Here is a 13,983-nt window from a genome sequence, read left to right as displayed (position 1 = left end):
TCTTTTAAAAATTATTTTAAAAATCTCTTTAAAAATTATTTTAAAAATCCTTTTACAAAATTATTTTAAAAATCCTTTTAAAAATTATTCTAAAAATCCTTTTAAAAATTATTTTTAAAATTCTTTAAAAACTAGTTTAAAAATTCTTAAAAAAAAACTATTTTAAAAATTCATGAAAAACTATTTTAAAAATTCATTAAAAACTATTTTAAAATTCTTTAAAAACTATTTTAAAAATTATTTTAAAAAATTCTTTAAAAACTATTTTAAAAACTATTTTAAAAATTATTTAAAAACTATTTTAAAATTATTTAAAAATTATTTTAAAATTCTTTAAAAAAAGTATTTTAAAAAATTTTTAAAAATTATGTTAAAAAAATCCTTTTAAAAATTATTTTAATCATTAAAAAATCATTGTAATGTCATTTTAAAATTAAGACACTTAAGCTAATTAAAACTTTAAAATTTAAACTAAAAACGTTAAAATTAAAGTTAAAACTTAATTTTAAATTAAATTAAAACCTCACATTAAAGTTAAACTTAATTTAAATTTAAAACTTAAAATTTAAACTTAATTTAAAATTTACAATTAAAATTAAACTTAAATCATTTTAAAAAAAATTATATTAAAAATCCTTTTTACAAAAAAAAAAATTTAACTTAAATCTTTCAACTTAAAAACAAAGTTTTTCTTAAAAATTAGTTTAAAAAAAGTCATTGTAATTGAAAAGGCAAACTTAAAGATAAAATAAAATAAAATTATATAATAATGAACCCTAAACCCTAAATTCAAATTACATTAAAATATTTGAACTAAATCTAAACCTCAATGACATTATTAACAAATAATTTAAATTTGATTAACTTAAGATCATAAATTTAATAATGGAAGTACGGACTTCAAAAATTGACTGTGATCTAAATGTGACCTTATATTAAACAGTTAATTAATGCTTAACCTTAATTTAACTCAATAAATCTTAATTTTATTGTTAATCAAAATATAATTAAATCATAATTTTTCATTATTAACGATTGATTCAAATTGAACCTTAACTATGTTTAATAACTTTAATAAATTTAACGTCGAATTAATGCTAACTTTAAACTAAGTTAATTCTACTTAAAATGAATAGTTAAAACTATAACTAGCACTTTCATTAAATCAACTCAATCAATTAATACGAAATTTAGATTATTTTAAGAAGTATTAAATTATTGAATCAAGTAAAATTTAATTGATAAATCATTGATAATGATAAATTGTTATTGAATTAATAACAAGTTATCTTAGTTAATCTTAAACCAGAGTTTAAGGATTTGAATTTAAAATTAATTAATTTTAGAATAATTTATTAATTTAACTTAAATAAACAATTATACCAAGTATATAAAAATACTTATATAAATAATATACTCGATAAACATAAGTGTTACTAACACTGCATCTACCAAAACACTTAGGTACAAAAATGTATTGAGGTGTAAAATTTAATATAACCAAACCGTAGTATTAACTTAAGGGGGAGATATTAAATTAAGGGGAGTAACAAATTCAGGGGGAGGTTCAAGTTTTTTTTATCAAATTTCTATTTAAATCTCTTTAGAAAATCCTACCTCAATTTTTTAAAAAATATCTCACTTTAAATACTTTTCTGTGAATATTTTTAAAAATTTCATTTTAAACTATGTCAGGTTTAGGGGGAGGATTAAATTAACTTATTTTCACACTTATCAACAAAATTATTTTCTCTTTGAATACCTAATATATCCATTTTTGAAAACTAGCTTTTATAAAACTAAGCTTTTAAATTGGATTTTATAAACTAAGTTTTTAAAAACTGAATCTTTTGCAAACTTAGTTTTAATTAGTTTTGAAAAGTAGATTTTTCAAACTTAATTTTGAAATTTTGATTTTGAAAACTCATTATTTCAAAGTTGAAACTTATTTTAAAAATTTAACCTTGATTTTGAAATTTTGGTTTTGAACACTCAGGTTTGAAAAGCATTTTTTTAAAAATCTACACCTTGATCTTGAAACTTTGATTTTGAAAACTCATGTTTGTAAAACGTTCCAAGTTGAAACTTATTTTGAAAACTTAATTTCTTAAAATTTGGAACTTAAAAACATATGTTTAAAAATCAGACTATCTAAACTTAACTTCCCTAAACTTATACTTGAAAATTAACTTTTAAAAACTTTCTCTTTGAGTTTGTAAATTCATCTAATTTTGCAAAAACTATCTTTAAAAATAACTCAAAATATACTAAGTTATATTACTAAATTAGTTATTTTTCAAAACTTAGTTATGTTACAAAAGTTAAATTACTATGTGGTGAAATTTAAAACTCCCTCAAGTTAACTTGACATCATTTCTCACAACTTATAAGTTTTACTCTGTCTAAATTCTATTGGTTACTTGCTTATGTCCTTGTTTGATGAATGCCAAAGGAGGAGGGATAGGTGGTTAAGTTAGAGCAACTAAATGCAAATTTGAAAAACTAACTTAAAACCTTAAAAACCTCAAAAACCATGCTTGATTTTTTGCATATATTTTCACTAACTTAACCAGGTTGTCATTCCATCAAAAAGGGGGAGATTGTTGGTGCAGTTAGCACTAACGATCTAACTCAGGTTTTGATGAATGACAAATCAGGTTAAGTTAGGTTTGTCGTTATCTAACACTTTGATCGACTGTACAGGCTAAGTCCAGACAGGTCGACGGGCTGACCGGATGTCTGGCACGAAGTCCAAGCGGGTCGACGGGTTGACCGGACGCTTGGCACGAAGTCCAGCTAGGTCGACGGGCTGACTGGATAGCTGGCGAGAAATGCAGGCAGGTCGACGGGCTGACTGGCCGCTTGGCACAAAGTCCAAATAGGTCAACGGGCTGACCGGATAGCTGGCGAGAAGTCCAGACAGGTCGAAGGGTTGACCGGACGTTTGGCAGGTGAGTAAAGGTAAGTCACTGGAAGGGAGTGACTGTGAGGACGCGTTCCCGGGAAGGGAACATTAGGCGTCGATCCGGCTTAGATCCATTTCGGATATCTAAGTCGAGATCGTGACTAGATTCCGGTCTCGGAAAGACGGAATCTAAGTCATACTCTTTTTGTCAAACTATAAATTGAACTAACACTCTGTTTTGCAGGTTATAAATTATATTTGCCTCAGACTAACCTTGTCTTGCAGGAGAAGTTTTCTGGAGAAAGGTGGTCCGGGCACCCGGAAGGGATCCGGGCGCTCGGAGGCAAATTTCATCCTGATCGCGGCGTCGCCACGTGGAGCTCGCTGGTTGGACCTGCCACGTCTCACCAAGGCGCCCGAAAGGGATCCGGGACGCCCCGAGCCTCATATAAAAGAAGGGGCAGGGGTGAAGCTTCTACAACAACTGACAAGAAGATCTTCTACTGCTTGCTCTGCTGCTCTGCGCTCCTACGACACTAACGAAGCTTCAACAACGCACTTTTTCCTTTTTGATTTATTCCTTTGTCGGTATTGCTTTTGTTTTCATTAGCATTTTCTGTACTTAGTTTGTAATAATTTTCGAACTGCTAGTGATTGCCGACCGAAAGCACTCAACGAGTGCGGACCTTGGAATAGGAGTCGACACAGGCTCCGAACCAAGTAAAATTGGTCTGTGTTAGCATTGCTTACTTTTTCCGCCGCGCTTAACTCTTATCGAAGAATTTTTCATAATCGATATTCACCCCCCTCTATCGAAACATCACGATCCAACAAGAAGTTCATCATGGGCCGATTCCTGGACTACAAGATGGTTGACTCCAAGACGGTAATCAGCTAAGTCCAGGAGCTTCAGGTGATCTTGCACGAGATCCACTCAGAAGGGATGATTCTGAGTGAAACTTTCCAGGTGGCTGCTATCATTGAGAAGCTACCTCTCGGCTGGAAGGACTTCAAAAACTACTTGAAGTATAAGTGGAAGGATATGAATGTGGAGGAACTCATTATTCGACTTCGCATCGAAGAAGACAATAAGAGTTTAGAGAGAAAACTATTCTCTCAGGCTATTGTGAAAGCTAACGTGGTCGAGCATGATCAAAACTTGAAACGGAAGAACCCTAAGTCTTCCAAGATGGGACCTTGAGGAGGCATCAACAAAAAGAAGTTCTCTGGGAAGTACTTCAACTGTGACCGAGTGGGTCATAAATCTTTGGAGTGTAGGAAGCCGAAGAAGAAGCAGGAGGCCAACCTGAATGAAGAACCAGAAATGGACGACCTCTATGTTGTGGTCAATGGTGGATCGATACTGGAGCCACCAGACATGTCTGCTGCAATAAGGAGTTGCTCCACAACATTAAAGAAGTCACTGGAGACAAGCTGTTCATGAGGAACTCAGCAACCTCGAACATCATGGGCCAAGGAAAGGTGGTGCTAAAGATGACCTCGGGCAAGGACCTTACTCTGAACAATGTGTTATATGTTCTGGAGATTCGGAAGAATCTTGTATCCGGATCACTATTAAGCAAGCATGACTTTCATATTATTTTTGAGTCGGACAGAGTTGTATTGTCTAAGAATGGAATATTTGTAAGAAGAGGTTATATATCTGATGTGCTATTCAAGTTCAATGTAATGGCCATTAGGCTCAAGATAAATAAAAATGAAAGCTCTTCCACTTATATGCTTGAGTCTTCATGTTTGTGGCATGGTAGACTAGGACATGTTAACTACGATGTGTTACGTTGATTAATAAATATGCAAAGCATACCTACATTCCACCTTGACCCAAAGTACAAGTGTGAGATTTGTGTTGAAGCGAAAATGACAAGGTCATCCTTTCAACATATTGAAAGAAGTAACAAACCACTTGACCTAATCCACACTGATGTGTGTGACCTAAAAGGTACGCCAACACGTGGTGGTAATAAATACTTCATCACTTTTATAAATGATAACACAAAATACTGTTATGTGTATCTTCTCAAAAGTAAGGATGAAACTATAGAGAAATTTTCTCTCTATAAGACTGAGGTTGAAAACCAGCTTAATAGAAAGATTAAGGTGGTTCGAAGTGACCAAGGCGGTGAATATGTATCACCGTTTGCTGAGTTGTGTGTTGAACATGGGATCATACACGAAATAACAGCTCCTTATACTCCTCAGTAAAATGGAGTTGCTGAGCGAAAGAATCGAACTCTAAAGGAAATGATGAATGTTCTTTTATTGAGCTCTGAATTGCCAGAGTCCATGTGGGGGGAAGCTGTGTAACAACTAATTACCTTTTAAATAAGGTGCTCCGGAAGAAAATAGATAAGAGCCCTTATGAGTTGTGGAATGGAAGATAACTGTCCTACAAATATTTACGAATGTGAGGGTGTCTTGCCAAAGTGTTGGTACATGATCCGAAAAGGATTAAGATAGGATCAAAGACGGTTGATTGCGTATTTATTGGATATGCACAGAATAACAGTACTTATCGGTTTGTTGTGTATGAATCACAAATATCGAAGATACACAAGAACTCGATAATAGAATTGAGAAATGCCTCATTCTTCGAGCATGTGTTTCTATATAAGACCCAAGAGGATGCTAGCTCCTCAAAGCAGACATATGAAACACAAGGCAAAGAAGATGATGATGAACCAGTCAAGGCCTTCTAATTTTAGACTAGGTGCTAACAATGACCTTATAATTTTTAGAACTATAAACCTCCTTTCAATTCTCTAAGATAACTCATAAACAAGTGAACTCTTGTTCTTAATTCCAACTTATCAGTGTCTCCCTTCAGCACATGTGCTGGACTACCCCAAATCCGAATATGCTTTAGACTAGGCTTGCGCCCATTCTACAATTCTATGGGAGTAGAGGGTTCTGATTTAGAAGGTACTATGTTCACTTCCGTTTCCAGAGTATTTCCTCAAAACGAATTTGGTAATTCTGAATAACTCATCATCGATCTAATTATTTCCATAAGAGTCCTATACCTTCTTTCTGCCACACCATTTTGTTGGGGTGTACAAGGTGCAGTCAGTTGGGATTTAATCCCGACTTCTGATAAGTACCCCCTAAACTCTCCTAAGAGGTACTCGTCACTACGATCTCACCGCAGTTTCTTGATACTTTTACCTTCATGTTTCTCCGTATCAGCCCTGTACTCTTTGAACTTATCAAAGTACTTAGACTTGCGGTGCATCAAGTAAATGTACCCGTATCTCGAATAGTCGTCTATAAAAGAGACGAAATATTTGAAACCACCTCTTGCCTGGATAGTCATAGGTCCTCACAAATCAGAATGAACCAATTCCAACACGTCTTTAGCTTTATACCCCTTAGACTTAAAAGGCCTCTCGGTCATTTTTCCTTCCAAGCAAGACTCGCAGGTTGGAAAGTTTTCCACCACCAATGAACTCAAAAGTTCATCGGCTATTATCCTTTGAATCCTACAAGTTAATATGACCTAGCCTTAGATGCCAAAGATATGATTGGTTTATTTTCGAAGGTTACTTTCTCTTATTAGAGTTAGAAGATGTGTTATTAATTTCCATTTATTGCATCGTGGGAGTTATTGGATTATAAATTATCAACCAACGTACCAGAACTGATAACTTTACTATTTTTCTTGATAACAACTTTGTTATAAAAAAGATAGAATATCAAGTTCTTTGATAGTTTAGAAACCAAAATCAAGTTCTTTCTAAACTTGGTACGTAAAAATAATTTCTCAAAATCCATATTTTATTCCTATCAGAGGATAAACTGATGGATCAAAAGCGCTAGAGGGGGGGGGGGGTGAATAGCGCTCGTGGCTATTTTAACGATTTAAAACACAGAATAGAAACGCAGCGGAAAGTAAAATCAAACACACAGAGACGCAGGTGTTTTACTTCGTTCGGAGCCTATGGCGACTCCTACTCGAAGGCCCGCGGTCCTTGACCGCTTTCGGTGGGCAACAACTATATATCAGAAAGATTATAATTTGAATTACAATTAATGCAATAAGTAAACTGATACCGACAACAAAAGATCGAAGAGTCTGAGCTTCGGGTTGTTGACGTCAAGTCGTAGCACTTCAAGGTCGTCTCGTTGGCAGCACTTCACAGAAGAAAGCTTAGCATGTGTTGTCCTTTGGCTGCACCCTCGACCCTCTTTTTATATGACATTCCGGGCGCCTGGATCCCTTCTGGGCGCCTGGAGTGCGACGTGGCCAACCAACCAGGATGCTCCACGTGGCGAAGTCGCGGCAGAGATAAAGTTTGGTCCCGGGCGCCCGGACCTGTTCCGAGCGCCTGGACCTCCGGGCGCCCGGATCCATCCAGGGCGCCCGGACCACCTTTTTCCAGCAGGTTCCTCACCTGCAAAACAAGGTTAGTCCAAGCAAATACCCTGCAAGACAGTGTTAGAATTTGATAAAACACAGTAAGGAATAACTGACAGTCTTCGGACTGTCCGAGTCTGACTTCGGATTCCCAACCAGAAACCCTAGATCGACCCGACGCCTATTGTTCCCTCTACGGGGAACGCATCTTCACCTACTCCCCTCAGGAGAGATTACCTGATGCCAGTCCGGTCCTCCAGACCGACTGGACTTTCTGCCTAGGGTTACCACCCCCTAGGACCTAGGGTTACCGCCCCCTAGGGTTTTTCTCCACCTAGGGTTACCACCCCCTAGGACCTAAGGTTGCCGCCCCTTAGGGTTTTCCTCCACCTAGGGTTACCGCCCCCTAGGATCTAAGGTTGCCGCCCCTTAGGGTTTTCCTCCACCTAGGGTTACCGCCCCCTAGGACCTAAGGTTACCACCCCTTAGGATTTTCCCTTTGCCTAACCGCAGCTAGGACTTTCCTGAAACACTTATTCAGCACATTAGATCACCACAAACCTTAACTTTGAATCCTTTGCCATTATCAAAACTCAGGTTCGATCGTCAGATGCTCCCCGCACCAACAATCTCCTTCTTTTTGATTATGACAATCGAAATTCAAAGTTAAGTAATAATATGCAGTAAGATGTAAAGAAAGACATGGCATGTAACCCCCGAAAATTCACAAATTTGCATTATAGATATTCTATGATTTTTCTGGAATTTTTAGATATTTTTCCGGAATTTTCCGAGTAGCGGAAGTAGCAAAAATAATTAGAAGAATAAAAAGGCTTCAGCGGGAATCGAACCCGGGACCTCTCGGGTCCGCTAAACCTTTAGTTAGCCTTAGTAACCGGTGAACCCAGCAGGGCCGTGTTGAGAGAAAGGAGAATCAAATATATTTATAATTGAGTTGGGCCAAGATACCCACTTAATATAAATAGGAAACTTAAAGAGGGTTTGGTTTATTTTATTTTGGTTCGGCACATCCCTCTCCACCGAAGCCCTCACGCCAACTCTTCTCCTCTTTCTCCTTCTTTCGGCACCACACCAAGGAAACCCTAGGGTTCCTTCCCTAGGGCCCCAAGGATATTTTCCGGCGACGATTTCAGCACGAGGACGTTTCCCTTCGCGAGTAGAGTACGTGGACGCGAGTAAATCGTCGAAAGGGTCATCTCCACCGGAATTCCAGCGATTAGAATCGTAAGCAACTTCATATACGAGGTAAGAAACCCCTCACCTGCAGTATAATAGCTTTCGTTTGATTGCATACTTTTAGTTTTAGCTATATGCAGGTTTTTTCGGCACATAGGGTGTGTTTTAACCCTCCTCGAGGATTAGGGATCTAGTTGAGCACCTCTAGACGGGCCGGACACGTTGTTCCCCTTTAGTTGGAGATTCCAGACGTTGTCGGGTGCCTAGAGGTGATCTCCCTATTAGAGGAGAGAGTTTGAGCACACTAAGTGTTCGGTAAAATGTTAGTGTAGCTAAATGCCACCTCAGTTATGTTTAATAGCTCAGTTAAATGCATTAGGAGCGTTTAAAACAGCACATTAGTTTAGTCCAGTTTTATGGGACTACGGTCCAATGGGTGGGCTCCCACAGTCGCCTCTAGGTTCAGATAACCTAGCTCTAGGTTCAGATAAGAAACAGCAAATTAAAACAGTTAGCTATATTCAGTATTTTATTTTCAGTGGCACTGTACTGGATCAGATATCCATTGGGTTGGACTCCCACAGTCGTCCCTAGGTTTAGATAACCTAGTTAACCCTACTAAATTTGGGACTTGCAAACCCGGGTCTAGTTAGGGATGCGCGCACAGCAAGTACAGTTGCCGGGCCCAAACAGCATGATTATGTATTTTCACTTATTATGAATTAGTTTTCAAAACTCAAAATTTGTTATGTTAGTTGAGTTTGAAATCAGTATCAGTTTAGCTTTAGTTTATCTCATTATATGTTCAGCCAGTTTTTCTATGATTGGGTATGATAGCTCTATGTTCAGTTCATGTACACATGCTTTAGATGATAGTATGCCATGACTAGCTTTGATTGCTATGTATTGTATGATGGTACGCCATGTTTTAGTTCAATCAGTACATATTTCAAACAGCATGTTTTAAAAGCATATTGCATCGAATGCATGTTTTTGTGAGGTAGATGGTTTCTTACTAAGCTTTAAGCTTACAGATTCTACTTTTCCTTATACTGCAGATAAAGGTAAAGGAAAGATGGACTAATAGAGGAAGCTGGAGGGCAATGCAAAGATGGTGTGTGTGGCAGGAACTGGAATCAAAGATCTTTAGGGGACTTAAACATTCTAGCTTAGAGTTATGAACTTTTAGTATTTTGCTTTTTATGCATTTTAAGTTGTTCAATGCTAGAAATTAAAGAACCATGCACTATAACAAGTTGAATTGCTAGTCATATGTTATTAGAGTGTTTATTATGCATTAGATAGTTGTAGTGTGAGGTTTTGGCATGAACCAGTGCTGAAATCAGAGTTTCAGTGCGAAATCAGACACCCCAATCGATCGGTGGATCGATTGGGGGGTCCTAATCGATCAGCTGATCGATCGGGCAACTTGCTTCGCGAACAGTAGGTTTCTGGATCGATCATCCGATCGATCCAGCAATTTCTGTCGCGAACAGAAGGTTCGGGGATCGATCCCTGGATCGATTGGTCAGTCTGGATCGATCAGCCGATCGATCCAGAATATCGTCCCGAGCACAGTAGCGGGTTGGATCGATCACTGGATCGATCCAACCTATGTCCCGCGTACAGTAGCCGGCTGAATCGATCCCTGGATCGATCCGACGTTCCAATCGATCAACGAATCGATTGGAAGGTCTGATAACAGCTGGAAAACGTTTATTTCAGCTCCTTGACCATAAGGGATGTAGTATATGTTAGGTATACCTTAGATTACATCCTTCAGTACAGGTAGAACTAAGAATAGTTATCAGTTAGCCACTAAAATTTAAATTAGATCAGTTTTCCGCACAGTTAGCTCAGCATAACTGTAGCGATCGGCCTTACAACCTAGTAGTAGAAGGTGGGTCGTTACAGAGTGGTATCAGAGCAGTGTCCATACTTCCTACACACACATCGGCATTGTACCTACAGCTTCCAAGTAAGAATACCTCTACTTTATTTATGCTCCTTGTTTTGGTTATTACAGTTCATGTTTATATGCCTACTGCTTGTTAGTATGTGATAGTTTTGAACATGATGTCAGTAGTTATATAACTGTGATTACCTTAGTTATGTTATGTTCTCTATGTCTTTAGAAATGACACGAGGACGCCCAGCTAGAAGGGCACTAGCTACTGAGCCCCAGCAAGAGGCAGGCAGTTCAGTGCCTCCTCCAGACCTTACAGCATTGGTGGCTCAGTTACAGCAGCAGCTAGCAACAGGAAATAGCCACCTTAAAGGCTAATCAGCAGAGTACCCCCACAGTCACCCCGGAACCGAATTTGACGACTCCGGTAGTCTTAGAGGTTCCACCAGCTCAGCCTACAGCACCAGCACCAGCACCAGCAGCCCCAGCAGCTGAGCCAAGAAAGGAAGCCTATCTGATCCAGTGGCAGCGAGTCAAGCCAGAGAACTTCTCAGGCACTAGTGAACCATGGGATGCACAAGCCTGGTTCAAAACACTGGAGAGCACGATGGAGCTTCTGGACTGGCCAGAACACGAGAAGGTGAAGTGTGCCTCCTTCTGCCTGACAGGAGACGCACGCATGTGGTGGGAAAGAATCAGAACGAAGCGCCCAGTGAACCAGATGTCATGGGCTGACTTCGAGAAGGAATTCTTCGAGGAGTTCTTTCACATTCGGGTTACAAACCGCCACTACGACGAGTTCACTGAGTTTCGTCAGGGCAACCTTTCAGTTGAGGAAGCCGTGAAGAAATTCAACAGGTTGGCTCGTCTATGCCCAGAGCTAGTCAGCACAGAGAAGGAACGAATCCGGTTGATGCTCAAGATGCTGAGGCCAGAGATAGCAGTGAACGTGGCTGGTGGCATACATAGGCCACAAACCACAGAGGAGTTAGTGAGCAGTGCCTTGACCACAGAGCATTACCAGAACAGCATAAAGCAGCAGAAGCAGGTCTCCTCAGAGTCCAAAGGCCAAGGAAACTCTCACACTCAAAAATAGCAAGGCCACAGCTCTAACTGGAAAGGGAACTCCAACAGCAAACGCAAATCAGGGAGTGACCCAAAAGGAGGACCATCTAGCAAGCGACCCAGTTATCCAAAGTGTGCTACTTGTGGGAAATTCCACCCAGGGGTTTGTCGCAAGGGCACACGAGGATGCTTTGAATGTGGACAAGAAGGGCACATGGCCAAGCAGTGCCCGAACAAGACCGGTCTTCCTCAGCCACAGCAGATTCAGTATGCAGGACTATATCATATGCAGGCCGCTCTAGAAGGTCCACTTATCAGCCAGGGCAGATTAGAAGCCCCTCCAGCTATGGCGAATGCGAGGATCTACTCACTCACCAGAGAAGACGTAGCCAATGCCTCGACAGTTGTTACAGGTCAGATTAGTATTTTTCAGTATAGTGCTACTGTTCTATTTGATACTGGGGCAACCCATTCATATATAGCCAGGATGTTCTTCGAAAAATTAGAAATACCCTCAGAGGTGTTCAGTGGTCAGTTTTTGACGGCACTACCTTCAGGAGAGATCATGGCATCCACGCACTGGCTCAGAGCAGTGCCGGTCATTATAGCAGACAGAGAGCTCTTTTGTGATCCGATAGTGCTAGAAATGACCGACTATGACGTTTTGGAATGGACTTTTTGATCGATACGGTGCTACCATAGAGTGCCGTAAACAGAAGGTCATCTTCCAACCTGAAGCGGCAGTGCAATTTGAATACAACTGGGAACCAAAGAGAAAGGCCAAGAAGTTTCTCTCACCTGCCAGAAACTACTGGATTCGGGATGTACAGATTCCTAGCACACGTAGTCAACGCCACCAGGACAAGAACCAACTAGCAGAGGTTCGAGTCGTATGTGACTACCTAGAGGAGTTACCGGGCTTAGCACAAGACAAGGAGATTGACTTTGAGATAGAGCTCATTCCTACAAATCCTATCTCCAAAGCGCCATATCGCATGGCTCCAGAAGAACTGAAGGAACTACAGGAGCCGCTTGACAAGGGCTTCATACGCCTAGTCACTCACCATGGGGGCGCCTGTCTTGTTCGTGAAGAAGAAGGATGGAAGCATGCGGCTATGCATAGACTACAAAGCATTGAATCAGGTCACGATCAAGAACAGGTATCCTCTTCCCAGAATAGATGACCTGTTCGACCAGTTAAAGGGAGCAGCAGTGTTCTCTAAGATTGACCTCAGATCAGGATATCACCAAGTCAGAGTCAAGGAGGGTGATATACCGAAGACAACATTTAGGACCAGATACGGACATTACGAGTTCGTGGTCATGCCCTTTGGCGTGACCAATGCTCCAGCTACATTCATGGATCTCATGAACAGAGTATTCAGGGAGTATTTAGATAAGTTTGTTATTGTGTTTATCGATGACATTCTTATCTACTCAGGAACTCAGGAAGAACACGCAGAGCACCTGAAACTAGTATTGTAGACCCTTCAGCAGAACCAGCTATACGCCAAGTTCACGAAATGTGAATTTTGGCTAGATCAGGTGTCCTTCCTGGGTCACATCATCTCCAAGGATGGTATTATGGTAGATCCCAGCAAGATAGAAGCAGTAAGTAACTGGAAGAGACCTAAGAACGCCAGCGAAATCAGGAGCTTTCTGGGATTAGCAGGTTATTACAGGAAGTTTGTAGAGGACTTCTCCAGGATAGCCTCCTCACTGACAACACTTGCTAGAAAGAACAGGAAATTTCAGTGGACAGAGGACTGTGAGAACAGCTTCAGCGAGCTAAAAAGGAGATTGACCAGTGCTCCCATTTTGGCTCTACCAGACAACATCAGCAGCTTTGACATCTATAGTGATGCCTCTAAGTTGGGACTAGGAGCGGTACTGATGCAAAACGGCAAGGTGATCGCCTATGCCTCCAGACAACTCAAGGATTATGAGAAGAATTACCCTACTCATGACCTTGAGCTTGCAGCAGTAGTGTTCGCTCTCAAAATCTGGGGACATTACTTATATGGAGCTCAGTGTAGAGTGTATACAGATCATCAGAGTCTGAAGTACTTCTTCACTCAGAAGGATCTGAACATGCGACAGCGCAGATGGCTTGAGCTGGTCAAAGACTATGATATAGACATCCTCTACCATCCAGGGAAAGCCAATAAGGTAGCCGACGCACTTAGCAGAAAATCCAGTGCTACCTTATTATCTCTTACAGCCATGTCACCGCCCCTACAGAAGGAGAACGTAGATTTCGGTCTCGAACTCATCGTTGGACAGCTCTCTACTATGACCTTAGGGTCTACCTTGCTTGGTGATATTCAGTCAGCTCAGGAGTAGGACCCTGAAATTCAGAAAATCAAGCAAGGACTAGCAGAATCAGAAAGTAGAGAATTCAGAGTGTCCGATAGCGGGGTGTTGTACTTTGGTGTCAGACTCTGTGTTCCAGATCAGGAGGAGCTACGGAGACAGATTTTAGATGAGGCTCACAAGACTCCCTATGCGATACATCCAGGTTCCACCAAAATGTATCAA

Source organism: Zingiber officinale, chromosome 5B, assembly GCF_018446385.1.
Source record: "Zingiber officinale cultivar Zhangliang chromosome 5B, Zo_v1.1, whole genome shotgun sequence".
NCBI classification, from domain to species: domain Eukaryota; kingdom Viridiplantae; phylum Streptophyta; class Magnoliopsida; order Zingiberales; family Zingiberaceae; genus Zingiber; species Zingiber officinale.
Note: the sequence above shows the minus strand (reverse complement) of the source record.